We start from the raw sequence: 19,092 nt of genomic DNA on the forward strand, positions 1-19,092 counted from the left end.
ATACTTTGCCCCTCAAGCAACAGTGGGATAGCGATTGTGAATTTTATAGTTTGCAATAGTGTGCAGTGTATGTAATAAAATGTCTTCATGAAAAATTATGTTTGCTCTAATAGCATATGCCACCTTCAAGCAGGTTTTAAGGGTTCGCAGTGAGCAATTTAAGATTCGCAATGCAATAAAAGCCTAATGAAGAATATTATATTGAGATATGCACATTTTTATATGCAGATTTGTTCTCTTGCAAATTTTATTACATTTCCCCCATAAATTGCATAATAGGCTGGATTACTATTGCAGATATATGTACTGCATTATTACCAATACAACATCCCTAAGGAATATAATTAACTTAACAAGCCAATATTAATAAGCTTCCAGTAAAAATGTAGCCTGTTTTATCTACTCACATTAGCAGCCCCAATTAAGATTTTATTTCAATATAATAAGATAGAATCTATTACTTTCTAATATCATTTTTTCTTCCAGTGGAATATGTCCAAGGTGCTAAGTGACAACTAGATGTTTCATGTTCAGGTAAGAGCTGATGAAATGCTCTATGCTAACAGCAATGTCAGTAGTCTCAGGGGATTTAAAAAAAAAAATGTATACTTAGTTGATGCATTCATTCCAATGAATAATGAAACAGCTATTTCTGGAATATTGTGCTATTACCTAAGGCAGAGATCCAATATGGATAAAGTTCTTTTGTGAGAAGTGCATCATCTATTTCATAGAAGAAATATTTCAGCCCATCAGTCACATCTTCCAGCTGATGCTTTCCGACTTTTAGTTTAATGCTCTGTGCATCCTTTTTAAATTCTTCGAGCAGCTCCCTCACTTGCGACGGGTTTCCATTCTTCAGATGCAGAGATTTGCTTCCCAAACCTTAATGCAGAGAGACATTAAAATAAACATGTCTTTCTGAATTATAATAATGTAGGCTAGAAGAACACATATTTTGAAATATGTAAACCCAGTTTTCTAAGTCGCATGAGGTGTAATCATTTCTGAGCAGTGTTTTACAACAGAGCAGTTGAAACGCATAAATTATTACGATTTTGCAAACCAAAAAATACATATTGTTTTAAACTGTGGGGTGTGTGGAATATAAAAAAAACTTTGAATGTTTATTCAATGTAACTTGATATATCTTGAGGATAAACTTGTGTTCTAGAAACACCACAAGCCAAAAAAATACATATTCTATAATGTAGTACAGTGGTGGGTAATGGGCCATAAAAACACATACATTAGGAATTAACTATACAACTTGTAACCCTCAGTTGGACTACACCTTCTTTCATCACCAAATATTCCTGATGTCTATTCAAAAAAGGTATAGTTTTTGTATTTTTTGTTGACTTTTTCTCAAAGGGTGGGCAGTCTACTGGCACTTGCAGCCTTACCCTAAAACCAGCCTTGAATCCAGCCTAATAAAAGAAGTATCCCTATAAGATGCACTTCCATCTAATTTTGCCTAATGTATCTGTAATACAGGCCTATTTATTGAAGGTTGAATTTTAGAGGTTTTTGAAACAATGATTAAACTTTATTTCTTTGAAACCACAAATGTTATTATAAGATCTGAATATTAAAATTACGAATGAAAAAAATGCTGAACAATGAGCTAAAGAAAAGCTCTAAAAACCTCTAAAAATACGAGTTTTTTGGACAATTACCAGCAAAAAATCCAAAAACCTCTAAAACTCTGGAACACTAAAAAAAAGTCAAATAGGATCATTGCAACCCCAATTGACTTTTATGGGACATTGAGAGCTTTTATTTGGCAAAATTTTTGGTGGTTTTGGCACTTGATAAATCTGATATTTTTATAGTTTAAAGACATTAAAAAAAAAACCACAAAATAATATGATTTGTGATAAGAAGTCTGAATGTTAGTAAAACATCCCCTTAGGTATGAGTAGGACTGCTTCTCTTTGAATTTAGAACTACAAAAGCAGTGTCGAGCAATCACTAATGCTCCAAGGCAGGGCTTAGACTCATGCCTCCCAGGGAAATTTTCACTGGGATAGAGATTGAGTAGTATGAAGAACAAGGGTGGTGCCATGTCAGTGCCTAGGTTGTTTTCCGTCATGGAGATGTAAACAATGGTGAAGGAGGCCCCTATGATGTTACTGTCGTTGGGCAGAAGGTTAGCCCCATGTTTGAAACCAGTCAGTATGATGGCTAGAGTCTGTAGCAGGTATTATTTTAGCACAAGACACTGTATTTAGACTTCTGCCAAACAATTTGAGCGCCACTGGAGAGTAAATGGCAGTTCTTCAATAAGTGACCTGTAAGGACTCAGGTTGCATTGCGCTATATGACTACTGCAACCTACGTCTGTGTAGGTTGTGCTACTGCTCTAATTGTGGCCCATGTTGGTCTATAAATATTTGTTTAAGAGCCTTTGGCATTCATCACCATTAGAGTCATATGTTTCTCCACAGTGTTATCAAACATATGTATCAAGATTCTCCAAGTGCAAAGGGTCTTGCATGGGGTTACCAAAAGCAGTTCGATTGATAATAGGTACATATTTTATGACATATTCCATACTCCCGTTCCATTAAACATCCTTATCTGAAAATTCCTACATGTAACTGATATCATTCAACTCCAATCTACTAGATATAAACTCTGCATTGCCTACCATACTGCGTAACAAATGCTATGCAGCTGTTCACTATAATAGGAATGTTGTTTTTGCTGAGCTGCTGATCCTGTAGTGCATTACCATCTGTACCTGCTGCTTTCTCAATTGCTGAATGCCTGACCGTGAAAACCAGCATTGTATGTCCATGGATATAGAATGTCCTGTATGGGAGAGAGAGAAAGGAAGGTAGGGAAATACAGTACACTGAAGTTAGACTTGCACTTTCCATGCTTTAATGCTAGTCATTCATATTTTGACTCAAAATAGAATTAGAGTTTTCCAAAACAGCCCAAGGAAAATACATTTTGAATGCCGATTATCCACAAACTAAAATGCAAGCATGGGCTATATTACAATAAATATAATTATTTACATTTACACTATCCTTTTTTCTTCCCTATGCTTTTTCTTCATTAAACGTATTAACGAACATATTAACACCTCTGCAAGAGTGCAGTTATACATGGCAACTAGACAACAATTATCTTTAATTAGACATGAAATTAAAAAAAAGTCTCATATGGGTTACTGTACTAGTGCAAAGGTGCGACTTTGTTAGTACCATTCAAACACAAAGATAAAATTATTAATAATTATTATATAATATTATATATATATATATATTATGAATTTCAACATAGTGAAAGGTGATTCTTGCTCTTGGTTAAATAATAGAAAGTTATCTAAATTTACTTTATGTTAAAGGCATGCCAAATCCAGGATTCTATTCAGGATTTGCCGAAATCCCAGCTCTGACTTTTTCCATCCTCGGGGAATAATAAATTCCAAATAATTTGTATTTTTTTTTAAAAATTCCTATTTTATACAAAACCCCCCCACAAATGTTTTGGATTTTTGCATTTGGAGTTTAGTAAATAACCCCCTTACAGTGGTTCTCACTAGTGATGGGCGAATTTGCACCATTTCAATTAGCCGAAAAATTAATGAATTTCCCATGAAATTCACGAAACGGCGAATAATGCGCGAAATGGCGACATTTTTGACGCCGGCGGCCGCTTTCAACGCCGGCAACAATTTTTTTTGACGCCAGCGAATTTTCACTGCCGTTTTGCAAATTTATTCCCTAGCGACAAATTTGCCGCAAATTCACGCCTGGCGAATAAATTCGCCCATCACTAGTTCTCACCTAGCTGAACAGGCAATCAGTCATGCCACAAACCCAGACCACAGATTTCAAGGCCTCATAATATATATATATATATATATATATATATATATATATTTTTTTTTTTTTTTTTTTTTTTATTCAGTTGTTCAACAATTCACTAAATACAATAGGGGGCACATTTACTAAAGGTCAATATAGAGGGTTAATAAACCCTCGAATTCGACCCTCGAAGTAAAATCCTTCAAATTCGAATATCGAATTAGAAATGCTACGATCGAACGATCTAAGTAAAAATCGTTTTATCGAAAAATAAAATCCTTTGAATCTTAACGATTCGAAGGATTTTAATTGAAGGATTTTTCTTTGATCAAAAAAAGAAAAGTGATGGGGAAGGTCCCCATAGGCTAACATTGGACCTCGGTAGGTTTAAACTGCTGAAGTATGTAGTCTAAGGGGCAGATTCATTAAGGGTCGAATTTCGAAGTTAAAAATACTTCGAAATTCGACCCTCGAATTGATATCCTTCGACTTCGAATATCGAAGTCGAAGGATTTAGCGCTAATCCTTCGATCGATCAATCGAACGATTCGAAGGATTTTAATCCAACGATCGAAGGAAAATCCTTCGATCAAAAAAAGGTTAGCAAACCTATGGGGACCTTCCCCATAGGCTAACATTGACTTCGGTAGGTTTTACCTGCCGAAGTAGGGGGTGGAAGTTTTTTTTAAAGGGAAAGTACTTTGACTATCGAATGGTCGAATAGTCGAACGATTTTTACTTCGATTCGTTCGATTTCGTTCGAATTCGAACGAATTTAACCAATTCGATGGTCGAAGTACCAAAAAAATACTTCGAAATTCGAGTTTTTTTCATTCGAATCCTTCACTCGAGCTTAGTGAATCGGCCCCTAAGTTTTTTTTTAAAAGAGACAGTACTTCGACTATTGAATGGTCAAATAGTCAAACGATTTTTAGTTTGAACCGTTCGAATCGAAGTCGAAGGAGGTAGTAGCCTATTCGATGGTCGAAGTACCCAAAAAAAACCTTTGAAATTCAAAGTTTTTTTCATTCGAATCCTTCAACCGAGTTTAGTAAATGTACCCCTAGGTGTGTGAAAACATCAAAGTTAATAGCAAGAACCCAACAATAAAAATAAGAACTTCTGCTTTAAATAGACATTTTAAATGTGATCAGGATTATAACAAATGGTAGATCAAGTGTAATGAATACTTTTCATTCCATGGTACTTTAAGTACAGTTTAAGGATGAAAGTCAAATGTTCTACCGATATCTATTGTATTTTCAATCAAAACAAGACATCTACAACATATCTGTTTTACAAAAACACCTGCAACTTTGCTGTCCTGTGAACAAATATATGGTAAGTGTATAAAAGTAGCTGTAGTTACTTCTTACTAATACAGGTGGATGATTCCTAATCCAGAAAGCTCCGAATTATGGTAAGCCCATCCATTTTAATTTAATAATTAAGATTTTTTTTTTAAACCGATGCCCTTTTCCTGTAATAAGGAGACAGTACCTTGTATTTGATCCAAACCAATATATATTGATACTTTTTGGAGGCAAAATAATGTTATTGGGTTTAATTAATGCTTAAATGATTTTTAGCAGATTTAAGGTAAAGAAATCCAAATGATGGAAATATCCATTATCCAGAAAGCCCAATGCCCCAAGCATTCTGCACTATACCTGTAATAGTTGTATTCCTTGCTGTAAATGAACACGCTTTGCAAAGAAAGTGATGTGCCCGGAAATTAAAACAGACATTGTTACTCAGTATTATTCAATGTGTCAGTCTTGTAATATCTGTCAATGTTTGTTATTATGAGCATCTCCCTTTGGGTAAGTCAGGAGATCAACTGACTGCAGGAATTTATGAAAACATTTATGTACTCTTAGGAGAAGACAAAAAAAAAAACAAAAATAAAACAAGAGTCTATATCTACCTGTCAAAAGGCCAAACTGATTTTGCCTCCAATAATAATTGCAGTTGTGTAATGGATTTGAAAAAAACTATATTCAGGAGCATATTATCCTTATTTATCCTGGAAAAACATCCACAAATCTAACTGAAAACTTAAACTTTTACATGTAGCTTTTTTTCTATGAAGCTACAGTTAATTGTCTTCTATTTATCTTCACAGGGTCTTGTTGAAATGGCCTTGATTAACTAAATCCACAAATTTGATTGTTGCTATGGGTAACTGAACTGGCAGTTTAGAGCCTGTGTGTAAATGAGGCCTATAAAACAAATGTGGCTAAACACTTTGATCAGTATATTTGCAAATCTTACAAATTGCTTTCTTTTTTTACTTTTATGTCTTCACAATTATTTAAAGTTGGTCCTATGAAATTAATGATTTGCTTAGTTAGCTTCTTCCACTTGCCTTAAGACATTAATCATGTTGTAAAAACAGTTGACATGACAGAAATACAAAGCATATTAGATCTCCATGACTGCTTGTCACCGTTCTCTATTTTATAGAACATTTGCCTTGAAGCATAAAAATGCAGAAATGTAATGCTCTCATAATTCAGTGCTATCTATCTCGCTACTACTGTGTAATAAAAAGTTACCGTTTGCCTCGTATTTCACCATGTGCTTATCCTATGCAAATCTCTTTTAATGTGGGTCTTATTTCAGGTTATACCATATGATGAGCCGCCAATAGCCTTTTAATACTTAATATTCTTAAAAATATCAGTTGTCACATGCTTTACTTTGGGGGTAGTGTTGTTCTACATCAGATAAGATGGACTGCAATATTACACTAAGTCCTTTCTTAATCCTTTCTTAATTTGGTGTTGTTCTCTCTTTAGGTCAGTTGGGTTCAGCTGTGCCTTCATGTTAGGAAATATCTATTGATTAGAAAGCTGGCATGTGAGTAAGCTGATGCTGAAAAGATCCATACTACATGTTATGTTTAAAAAAAGTATATTACCTTCCATTTTCAACCAGAAGAAGAATATTCTCCTTTTCACTATTAAGCACAGAATCGTTTGCTGCTGGAAAAAAGACAACAAATTGAATGTAAGGGGCAATCACTACTCCTAACTGCCCTCCAAGACTTCAAACACTTGCCCTACAATATAACTTAACCACTGATCTGTTTAAGAAAGAACTGGTTGTTGAACCTGCAGTTGAAATGTTTATCATGACTCTGCAATAGGCAAATAACTTACTGCTCCTCAGTACTCCACTGCATCTAATAATACAGTATTATTTATATACCATAAATTGCTGGATATCTTCTCTGTTTCCTTTTCCACCAGCCACATGTCCTGCTCTCTCCTGATTTAAGGCTTATACTCTTACTGCCCTTTATCTCAGAATTCCTCCTTAAAGGACCATTAACGTCAAAAATTTTTACAAAAAAATTCGTTAGAATACAACGAAAAAAAAACACCAACACAAATTAAAATTTAAAATAGCAAAGCCTTTAATAAGAAATAACTTACAGAAACTCCACTTCCTGTCCTCTTCAGAAACGGCGAAAAGGCGACCATCCATCCTGCAGCGCTCCATTTCTCCTCCTGGATATTCACTGACAGCATGCAGCTGGGAGAGTGTGCTTCCCCTTGTCAAGCAGCGGGATTCTTTCGGCTCTGTAGGATGGACACGGTGATCAGCGCAATTTACCAGTTGAGGGATTCACCAACGTGCTCCTGCCGACCCTACCCGACCCCTTGATCGTGTCTTTGGTGGAGGAGCAGCGCCTGTGCTTCTCTGCAGCTCCTGCTGGTGACCGCACAGCTCAGCGCACAGCGAACGATGTCAAGCCTGTCCTATGGACCCCTGGAAGACGAGATCCTTGTTGCAAACAGCAGGATCCAAGTGCCCTTTGGCAGGACAGTCTTCCTGGATGATGGATCCCATCCACGACCTGCTGATCCCGGAAGACAACGAGCCCCTGTCTCAGAGGCCGGGTGCGAGTTCCCAGGAAGTGAAGTACTCGCACCTGGGCGCCCGCAGCCCCTCCAGAGACCGAGTGAGGTTGCTGCTGCCCTATGATGGCCCCACACGCACCCTCATCGCCTCCTTCTGGCGTGTTCTCAGTCCCCGCGCCTGGGCACTCACACCGGTGCTATATCTTTCTCCAGCTCTCGGGAATTGCGCTGCTCCTCAACCAAAGACATGCTCGGTCTCTGGAGGGGCTGTGGGCCCCCAGGTGCGAGTACTTCACTTCCTGGGAACTCGCACTGGAACTTGTTGGGGGTCAGGCGGCCGGCCTCTGAGACAGGGGCTCGTTGTCTCCCGGGATCAGCAGGTCGTGGATGGGATCCATCATCCAGGAAGACTGTCCTGCCAAAGGGCACTTGGATCCTGCTGTTTGCAACAAGGATCTCGTCTTCCAGGAGTCCATAGGACAGGCTTGACATTGTTTGCTGTGCGCTGAGCTGTGCGGTCACCAGCAGGAGCTGCAGAGAAGCACAGGCGCTGCTCCTCCACCTAAGACACGAACAAGTGGTCGGGTATGGTCGGCAGGAGCATGTTGGTGAATCCCTCAACTGGTAAATTGCGCTGATCACCTTGTCCATCCTACAGAGCCACAAGAATCCCGCTGCATGCTGTCAGTGAATATCCAGGAGGAGAAATGGAGCGCTGCAGGATGGATGGTCGCCTTTTCGCCGTTTCTGAAGAGGACAGGAAGTGGAGTTTCTGTAAGTTATTTCTTATTAAAGGCTTTGCTATTTTAAATTTTAATTTGTGTTGGTGTTTTTTTTTCGTTGTATTCTAACGAATTTTTTTGTAAAAATTTTTGACGTTACTGGTCCTTTAAGGATTTCACCCTCAGCCTCTTTAAAGAGTTTGTTCACCTTAAAATTAACTTTTAATATGTAGAGAGCATATTGTTAGACAATTTGCAATAGGTTTTAATTTACATGGAGACCACTTGCTCTGGGATCCCAGTTTCAGAGGGACCTCTTAATCAGAATAATGCCCTTGATGAAGGTGCCAATGGAATATTATTAATTGTGTAGTACTTGTTTGACATCCTGAGAATACATGTCAGGGACATCTACCCTGTGTCTCTCCATCTGTTATGGCACTATAACAAAATATTTTATCTTATTCTGTAAACTTTTTGAAACCTTTTTCTAAAGGTTCTAAATCATTAACTGTGAGACATTATACTTAACCATAACACCCTGCTTTGCTGATCAAGAAACTGATTTATTTACTAAAGCTCTTTTGCCTACAGGCAGTTTCATCCTCTCTACGTGCATGTGTTACATAGGGGTTTTATTCTTGTGTATATATACTCATTGCACTCTTTCCTTTCACATGCATATTCTCCTCTTCCTTGAGGATTTGGATCATCTTTTGAAGAGTGAAGCATCACCTTAATGAATAATCTGACAGTTGACAGGCCTGTATTTTTTACTAGTACATTTAAAGAGATATACTGTTACTGGTACACTTAAGTTGTATTATCTAGACTCAGCATATTGAAGCCTTGGCGTATGTAGCATATGATAAAGTGTACAAAAGACTATATACAAAAGGGATTTATGCTCTTTGTACGGCTAGGGGATGATCAAATATTTGAATCAATATGTATGTAGATAAAAAGGCGATATTTATTAACCACCATGCCAATAAATCACAGTACATATAAAAACATTTAAAAACTAAATGATACTGTTATATAAAACAAAGCCACGTTGTGCGGCAAAACAGCTGTCGAGGCTACATGCAATTTAAGAAGGGGGCCCCCTTTCAATGAGTTCCGGACGACCTTAGGATGAACACAGCAACAGTGATAGCACACAGTAGTGAGGCTTGATGGAGCAGTATTATGTATTGGACAGGATGACTTCAGCACCTTGATATGGAGTCTTAAGTGGAACGGTGATGCAGCTAAGTATCATATTTGATTAATTCCCAAGAAGATGCCATATATATGTTGTTAAACTTGGCTCATTCATAGGGGCAAATTCACTAAACTCCAGCGATGGCTTCGCTCACAGCGCAACACTTTGCCAGGCATAGTATTGCCAGGACAACTCTAATTCACTACAATCGGAAGTTGCGTCCAGGGGGCCGAACGCTGGCGAAGTTGCACTAGCGTTACTGCTCAAACAAAGCGAATTTAGCGTTGGCTAATTTGCATATGGCGGGAAGTTAAAGTTCAATGGACATATATGTTGCAGAAAATACATTACATTACACAAGCCCAGGGAACCTTAATATAATAAAATAAAATTGTTATATTGCCCTACACATGAGCCCAGTGTATAGTTTATGTGCCATATGTTACGAAATATAGGTGGGAAACGGTTACCCCCCAAAAAAAATTATGCTATTTTTCAGCCTATCACCCTGAAAAAGGAAAAGACACTAGCGTTTTTTGGGACTCCTATCTACTCTATTGCACTTCGCCAGGTGCCTGGCGAAGGCAAGTCTGGCACAAGAGGTAACGTTCAGTAAAATCCGCATCTTAGTGAATTTGCGTAGTTACTTCCATTCGCCAGAGCGCAAATTTGCCAGGCATTAGGAAGCGAAGTACCGCTAGAGTCTATCTCCTTCGCTAGCAAAGTTACGCTGGCGTTTGTCACTTCGCCCATTAGTAAATTTGCCCCATAGACGGGTTACAACTCATGTTATATTGTGATACAATGAACATCTGCTGCCACTAATTGATGCATGGCGGACTAACTGCTTAAACAACACAGCATGCTGTAGTTATTGCCTTTTCTCCATTACGTCCAAAATCTAGTGCCATCTTCACAAGTACTTTGCAGTCGCCTTATAAATCCTGTCTATTTTAACCCAGTACACTGGACTCTCTTTTTGTCAGGAAACCGGATAACCACAGGGAGTTAACACATCCAGGAAAACTCAGGACTTTGTAACTTATAGGTTATCTCTATAACCCCAGCACCATTGATACTATCGGCAGTTTGGATTTACAGTCATACGTGTTGGGATTATTATTGCTGACCTTATGATCTTTTGTTTTTTCACTGCATTATAGTACATGCAAATGTTTGTATTATGGTAATTAGGGGATATAGAGTGATACAATTAATATAGAAGGGGCATCATAGAGGTAGTAGGTAGCACCATCCATTGGTAGAAATATGCATACAAATAAGTGGTGTGCAGGGTCACATGATATATAGAATTAAGAAAAGGAAGAAAAAAGTATGTCCCATAACATTGCACCTTCCCACTATTATGACCTGAGATCCCACTGTCGTTGGAATAAAACTTAACTTTTACTTATGACCACCTTAAATTAATATAAACCAAAAGATATGTACATTAAAAACAAGGTTAGGCAAGGAAGCTGATTAGACACGAAGTCAGCAGCTAATAGACTGTGGTATGGGTTTTAACCACAGTAATAACTGTTCCCCAACAACGTTCTCAATGCTGGTGAATCTAAGTATTCGAGCGGAATGGGTGGTATTTGGGGTTGTGTTGGCACACTGATAGCGGATCCAGCGTGGTTGCCGTTCAGCAAAAATCCCACAGCTCGCACCTTTCACTTGAGATGCCAGTAGTTATTATGCATACGCAAATGACCATGGGGTGAGATCTCAGGTCGTAATAGTGGGAAGGTGCAATGCTATGAGACATACTTTTTTTCTTCCTTTTCTTAATTCTAATATAGGAGGGGCCCCTTCTTTTATATAACAGCATCACTTAGTTTTTAAATGTTTTTATATGTACTGTGATTTATTGGCATGGTGGTTAATAAATATTGCCTTTGTATCTATATACATATTGATTCAAATATTTGATCATCACCCAGCCGGTTCAAAGAGCATAAATCACTTTTGTATATCTCTCCAGTTGGTAAAATGTTAATAGTGCCCCCAACACATGCATGAGCTCCCTCTGGTAATTCAGCTCTGCTAGTGCAGAAAGTGCAATAGGGCTCATTGCACTAGTGATGTGGCCCCCCCTGGACCCGCTCCCATGCTAAAAGTTGAAAGCATGGAGCGGGAGGGGGCGGCATCGGGCATGCGGCAGAAGCCTCTGAAACGCCGCTGATCCTAATTAATTATGACGTTTGTCTAGATGAGAACAGAGGAGAAAAATGGAAGTAAAAATGCATGAGGGTGTTCTTACACTGCTTATATTATCGGTGCAATCTCCTGCCACGATGTTCTTGCATTTCTTTAACACTACAATTCTTATGTATTTCATCTTTGGCATGGAAAAATACACATTATGCAAAGTGCTGTGGAAAAAAAAGAGAACATAAAGACGGTACCTCTGAGAGCCTGAAGTTAACAATTGCAATGTATTCTATGCTAATGCTTTAGGCTTACCTCCGTCAGATAGTTATCAATCTTACCTTAGCTATTGCCCTGGTCCATTCTCTGCAAGACTCTACATTTTCAGCTCCAAAAAGAAACATACGTTCCGACAGAAAGTAGATCTCAAAGGTAAAAGCAGCCCTTTAGCAAACAGGATTTAGAAAAAAAAAGAATAAAAAAAAAAAGATATATTTAGGTTTTATAATTTAAAGTAGCCAAAGGCTTAATTCCCTTGCAAAGAATTAGCTTTTCATGTCCTGGTTGAATACTTTACCGCTTTCATTATCAAAGGAATTAAAGCAAATATTTAATGATTTATTAAAGCACTCTAAATAGCTATAATTAGAGGATTGGAGCATATATTGGATATATTTGACATGCACTATACCTGCTGTCATATTAGAACACAATGCTCAATTACATTGGCCTATTTCTACATTTACAAATCGCCGTTTAGAAATAATCAGTTAATACATTAGCCACATCATGTGCTTTTGTTTTGCTAATAACAATTCACATGATACAATTATCTGCAGATTTACCGCTCATTTCCTAAAGTCAAGGCACAACAAATACATATTGGTGTTGTGTTTCCTCCAGTTTTGATAAAGTGACGCATCTCTGCAGCTTTTGAATTATTTAAACTAATACAAAGTGTTATCTCCGACATAATGATAATTGCAGTGTAGCATTCACGACTTCTTCCGAAAGAAATATGGGTCCAATCATTTATGCTCATACCAACAGTACAGTTTAAGAATAAGAAAATAAAATTGCAATAAAGATGAATGCGATCATTTTTAAGCACACTGTGGCGTCCTGCATTTGGAATATACGGAGTCAGAGAATGAAGGTACGGAATCAGAGTTGGTAGAGTATCAAATAGATCATTTCTAAAATGCAAGATATTACATTTATAGGGGATGTGGTACAGAGGCTCATGAAAGATTTAAAAGGCTGGTGTCACAGAGTGTGTTATTGTACCAATTTCATTTTATGGGAAAAGTGGGTTTGTTTCGTATAGATAAAAAGGCACGAGAGGCTGTGTTTTGCTTTTACATTTAGTAATTTGATTAAAATGTACCAGTTTCATATTCTGCACAGTTAGCCATATTTTTTATAATATTGTATAATATTGTTCTAATAATCTATAATCAAATATTATAAACAAAAATAAACTATATTACAATATTAATAAATGCTAAAAAAATACTGTAAAAAATATTAACTGGTCTCACTGCCAACAGAAACTTCAAAATGTTTCAAACTTTTTTAAAAAATGTTGTTTGATGTTAGTGAGAACCATTAAAAAGTGTCCTCACTTCTCCTCTAGTAGTTTTTGGGACAACTCAGTTCCTACAAATAAAAGGTATATGTAAACTCTTTTTCCACCTTCTTGATTCACTGATTCACAGTGATGATCAAAATTGCCCCATTTCACTTTACCAAAAAAATTTAGGTAACAGTACAAAAATTCGCAAAATGGTAACATTTTGGAGAAATTTTGCCAACTGCAATGGGTGGTTGTTTTAATGTTTTTTTGTGCCATGTACAAAATTTGAGTTTTCTAAATTTAAATTTCACCACAAATCTGTATAAAGCGAAAAAATGTGTTAAGCCTTGCTATAGTTTTATTATTTATATAGCACCATCATTTCACGCAGTGCTTTACAGATAATCATAATCCCTAAGTAAAAGGTTTATGCTCATCTTAATATATGAAAAAAGGCTACAATTCCCTCAATAGTCTAATTATTCCTAAAAGTACAGTATCACGCAAGCCAACCAATCTGTTGTGCTCCAGCATCAAGCATTATATTCCATTTCTGATTGGGGAGCTTTCCATTGGATAACTTGAATTACATATGAATATATAGCAGCAGGCCCATTTTTGGGGAGGCTAAGCCTCCCTAAAGCTGCATTATTCTATCCCTATGACATCGGGGAATGTTGCAGAATCACAATGCAAGCATTACTTTAGGGAAGATGAAATTATGAGCTCACAAACAAATGTTCTATATTTATGTTGATATATTGTACCTTAACTTTTTTCCACTTTTAAAGAGTCACCTGCAATAGCCTTAGTGAGATGAGGATCTTTATATTTTAAACTGAAATTTCTGTACTGTTTGGCCAGAATATTGAATTTGATTCATTTACATTAAGAATTTGTTTTTATGTGCTTCTTAATCTGTAAGCATTAAATGATCTCATGCACCAGTGATTTGCTCTAATTTAGTGTTTTATTGCATTGCCTAGCAAGGCCATTCATCCTAATTAGTGTTATAAGAAATCTATTTTTCTTGAGAAAATATTACTTTCTTGGTACCTGTCTTAGCTGTGTGTATATACATATACTATACAATAGATAATATGCAACAAGCTGTATCTGTTGAATATATCCTTATAGGTATGCAAGAAAGTGGTATATATTCATTTATATAAATTAATATATAATCTGCTAATTATAATAATTTAGATTATTTTCCATCCCACCCAAAGTTGCAAGTCAACCTAAAATATCAACCCTCTCGTTACTTACAATCACCCTATTTTCCTTCCTATTGCTTCCCATTAGGGATGAGTGGACTTTTTAACTGTGTACAGTTTTGTAGCCCATAGATTCTCAAAACTTTGCACGGTTTAACAAAATGTTGAACGAAGAAACACCCATTGACTTTAATGTATTTGGCGAATTGTTGCCATTTTGAGATTTTTTGGCACAGCAAAATGGGTCCGATTTGCTCGTCACTAACCAAGAATTCTGCTTCTTAAGTAGTTTCTATTTCTCACCAACCCCATGGATGTTGCACCCAGTGGCCTCAAAGCAGGTGCTTGATTTTGAATTCCAGGCTTGGAGACACGTTTTAGATGCATAAAAATCAGGTAAACTGCCAAATAGAGCCTCATGTAGCCTGTCAGTCTACCCAGGGCCTACCAAATGGCCAATCACAAAGTTTATTTGGAACCCCAGGAACATTTTTCATACTTGTGTTGCTCCCCAACTCTTCAATGTGGCGCATAGGTAAAAAAGGTTGGGGACCACTCATGTAGACTCTAAAGTAGTGTGAGTACTCACCTGGTGCGGTGGGGACGCCTGCCGTGCCATAAGCGGGGACGCCTGCCACACCAATCCTCTTCACACGCCGGCGCTGAACTCTTAGGGCGTGCATGCCTCTGCGTTTCTTAAAGGCACAGGCCAGTGCGCAATGGCATGAAATTTAAAGGTATTAATAGCCTATTTTGATTACTGAACCTTGCCTGTTATAGGAGTTGGTTCCTGGTGCTATTCAAGCTTTCTCCTATTCTGTTTTGAACCTGTTTGATTCCTGTTGTGAACCCTGCCTGGCTTTTGACTATTCTGACCTTTGGATTCTGACCCTTGCCTGTATACCGACTACCTCTTCTGCTAAATCCCTTCTGATAGATCTTCCGGTTTGAAGATCTACCAGAAGGGATTTAGCCTGCCTGACTTTGCTTATTCTCTGCCTGCCTTGACCCGGCCTGTCCTGACTACGATTCTGTCTTACACCTTGTACTACGACCTTCTGCCCAAAAGACTTTGCTTACAGTTGTGCCCCTTCACTTGTTTAGAACTTTTTGCCTTGCACCTCTCGTTTTAAGACCTGGCGGCATCTGAGTAGCCGAGGGCTCCTCCTGAGGCCAAAGGCGGCTGCTACAGGCAGAAGCATGAGCCGAGACAAGGGTGCATTGGTTCTAAATTCAAGATGCCAACCGTTACAAGTAGGCTGTGAGTCTTTTCAGTCTTGAAATAGATTAAAATTTGAATAAATCTGTCCCAAAATTAAATTTTCATACTTTTTTAATTTAAATTAAATTAATTTAATTTGACTCATTTACTTTTTTACTATTTAATAGTAAAAGCCTAGATTTAATTGAATTTAAATATCACGGCAATAACATCTGGCACCGCACCAAGCAAATAACCTGATGCTATATCCAAACTTTAGTTTACATGGCCTTGAAGAGAAAAATATAGTGGAATGGAAAATAAGCACGAAACCCAATGGAAGCATCCTTAATATCAAAGAAATGAATAACTACAGATTTGGCTTGTCCTTGTTAGAATGTATTTAATTTTCTAATGCTGACAGGTTTAGTAATACTGTTCTGAAGATTGTAATATTTTATTATCATCTGTAAATTTCACATTATCATTTATGCAAAATGTATTGTTATGATATACGGTAATAAAAATTTTCAGGTTGATGGTTGTGTAAATTTAGCAAAACCCTGCGATGGAGGGAGAGAGCAGAAATGCTGAAATGTTTTTATAGTTTGTGGGAAAGACATAATGATTCAACACATTACTTACAAGTCCTTAGGACTCTTTGAATACCTCTTTTAATTTAAGCATTTGGATGTTAAAGTACACATTCACATCACACCCATGAAAAGGTCTGTTAATGCTAATGCAAAATGAGGTGGTAATGACATTAACATGATGCTGGAAGCCTGTGTTAATGACTTTAAAAAATACTTATTTGTTCTTGCCTTTTACTGTTTAAAAAAAGAAAAAAAATCACACATTGCCTTGGAAATCAATTTAATTCAATCTGTCTTATTACATTCTGTGTTTTTTTCCTTCTCAGTACACTGTTGTTTCTTAGTGATGTACCCTCCATTAAAAGGATATTTGTTAAAACTCAAAAACTTATAGTTCTTTTCAAAATCTATTATGAAACTTGGCAAGCTTTGGAGAACATGGAGGAATCATACACAGTTATAACTAACTAACGTGACATTCATCTGTTTATATAATCCTTCCCTAATTAAGGCTTCCAATGGAATAAGCTCCTTTAAAGGGAAAGTTTAACCACTAGAGCAATTCTAATCAAAAAATGTACTTAACAGGATATTTAAACCTAGTTCTAGGAGGATACTTAAAGGGGCAGATTTACTAAAGGGTGAAGTGATTAATGCTAGCGAAGGAGATAGACTATCTGTACTTCGCTCCCCAACGCCTGGCGAATTTGATCTCTAGCAAATTTTACTCGGATTTTACTGAACATTACCTCTTGTGCCAGACTTGCCTTCTCCACCTCAGACCAGATGAAGTGCAATAGAGTAGATAGGAGTTCCTCAAAAAATAGTTGAACATTTTTCTAAGTCCCAAAAAACGCTGGCGACTTTTCATTTTTAAGGGTGATAGGCTGCAAAAGATCATAAATTTTTTCTGGGGTACCCGGCTTCCCCCCTACATTTCCTAACATATGGCACATAAACTATACACTGGGCACATGTGTAGGGCAATATAATAACTTTATTTTATGAAGCTTCCCTGGGTTTGTGTAGTGTAATGTATTTGTTGTAACATATACGTCCATTCAACTTTAACTTCCCATCATGAGGCAACGCTAGCGCAACTTCGCTTCACTTGCCGCAGTAACGCTAGCTCAACTTCGCCAGTGTTCGGTGCCCTGGCCACAACTTCGGATTTTAGTGAATTAGCGTTGTCCTGGCGAATCTACGCCTGGCGAAGTGATATCGATGTGAGCGAAGCCGTCGCTGGCGAATTTTCGGAGGTCAGTAAATTTGCCCCTAAGGGAGTTATTTACTAAAACTCAACTTCATCTCATTATAACAAACTGGACCTAACTCCCATACATGACTTTAACTTATTTATCAATAAAAGCACTTGAAAAATTTTGTTCAGGAAAAGACTCGACAAAATTGAGTTAACAATAGAAAAAAAACTCCCTAAAAATTAAAGTTTTGCTATTTAAAACCTACCCCCTATTTAATATGACGGAAATTCAGAATGCAAAAAAAAAGATAGGGAAAGGCCTTCAAATCCAAAAAATATAGAATTCTTTGTGTAGAAGGAGCATTCTTCTGTTAAACTAGTAAGTAATATGAGACCATTATACATAATATATGACATATATAGTACTTATTACTATATAGGAAAATGTTTCCTGGTAAAGGTTTATGGTATCTCTCTATACGGATATAGAAAAACACAGCCATCTATCTCTGAAATCATTAATATAATTAAAACACAAATAGTTCTTTAGGAACCAATATAGTCATTATTGGAGCTAATGTATCCAGTGCAATAACGCATGGCAACCCTCATACTTTCTGTTATCATTTTACCACCAATAGACTGATAAAGCTACCGATTGGACACTATGGGGCAGAATTATCAAAATGTAAGATTCACCATTAAAACACCATTAAAACACTCACCCACTTTCTATTCATTCGTATGTTGTGGTGACTTTTTTTGTAGCAAAATATTTTAGAGTCTAAGGGCGGCTTTTTTTCTCACTCCAACTGCATTAAAGTCAATGGGCATTTTTTTCACTCGATCGGGGAAATGTAATAAAAGTTGGTAACGGAAAAACTATTCACAATGCGAATTTTGCTTTGCACGAATTTAATATAGCTTTTTTGAATCCGGAAACTTTTTACATGTAGAATTTTGCGAACAATCTGTGCGTGGCAAAACAATTCTCTCATCATTAGTGGTAAGCCTCTCACCTCACATTTTGATAAATCTGCCCCATGAGTTACTTACTGGACTTTGGCAAATGTTCAGTTTGTTAAACGATGAGCAGCAGTATGTGCATGATATATATGTGATCCCTTATCTCTCTGGATAATTTTTGGCTAACTAACTATGTTTAAAACATTTTTTTTTTGCATAGCCTATTTTTTGTTTTTATATTGAACAATTCCTTTAAAGGGATACTGTCATGGGAAAAAAAATTTCAAAACACATCAGTTAATAGTGCTGCTCCAGCAGAATTCTGCACTGAAATCCATTTCTCAAAAGAGCAAACAGATTTTTTTATATTCAATTTTAAAATCTGACATGGGGCTAGACATTTTGTCAATTTCCCAGCTGCCCCCAGCCATGTGATTTGTGCCTGCACTTTAGGAGGGAAATGCTTTCTGGCAGGCTGCTTTTTTTCCTTCTCAATGTAACTGAATGTGTCTCAGTGGGACATGGGTTTTTACTATTGAGTGCTGTTCTTAGGTGTACC

General features: G+C 37.1%; 1 pseudogene; it reads right to left on the reverse strand.

Moving 5' to 3' along the window:
* Positions 1 to 19,092, reverse strand: part of LOC121400534 — a 112,843-nt pseudogene that overhangs the window by 39,539 nt on the left and 54,212 nt on the right.

Source organism: Xenopus laevis, chromosome 1L, assembly GCF_017654675.1.
Source record: "Xenopus laevis strain J_2021 chromosome 1L, Xenopus_laevis_v10.1, whole genome shotgun sequence".
In the NCBI taxonomy this organism is placed as follows: Eukaryota; Metazoa; Chordata; class Amphibia; order Anura; family Pipidae; genus Xenopus; species Xenopus laevis.